The sequence below is a fragment of the Arachis duranensis genome, chromosome 1 (genome assembly GCF_000817695.3).
Source record: "Arachis duranensis cultivar V14167 chromosome 1, aradu.V14167.gnm2.J7QH, whole genome shotgun sequence".
Taxonomy (NCBI): Eukaryota; Viridiplantae; Streptophyta; class Magnoliopsida; order Fabales; family Fabaceae; genus Arachis; species Arachis duranensis.
Window position 1 is genome coordinate 28,716,361 of NC_029772.3, and position 421 is coordinate 28,716,781.

A 421-nucleotide genomic window follows, 5' to 3' on the forward strand; every position below is an offset into this window, starting at 1 on the left:
AAAGGACTGCTGATGCTGTTGGAATCTGACCTCCCTGCACTCGAAATGGATTTTCTGGAGCTACAGAACTCCAATTGGCGCACTCTCAACAGCGTTGGAAAGTAGACATCCAGAGCTTTCCAGAAATATATAATAGTTCATACTTTATTTGGAAATTGATGACGTAACTTGGCGTTGAACGCCAAGTACATGTTGCTGTCTAGAGTTAAACGCCAGAAATACGTCATGATCCGGAGTTGAACGCCCAAAACACGTTATAACTTGGCGTTCAACTCCAAGAAAAGCCTCAGCTCGTGGATAGATTAAGCTCAGCCCAAGCATACACCAAGTGGGCCCCGGAAGTGGATTTATGCATCAAATACTTACTCATGTAAACCCTAGTAGCTAGTTTATTATAAATAGGACTTTTTACTAGTGTATA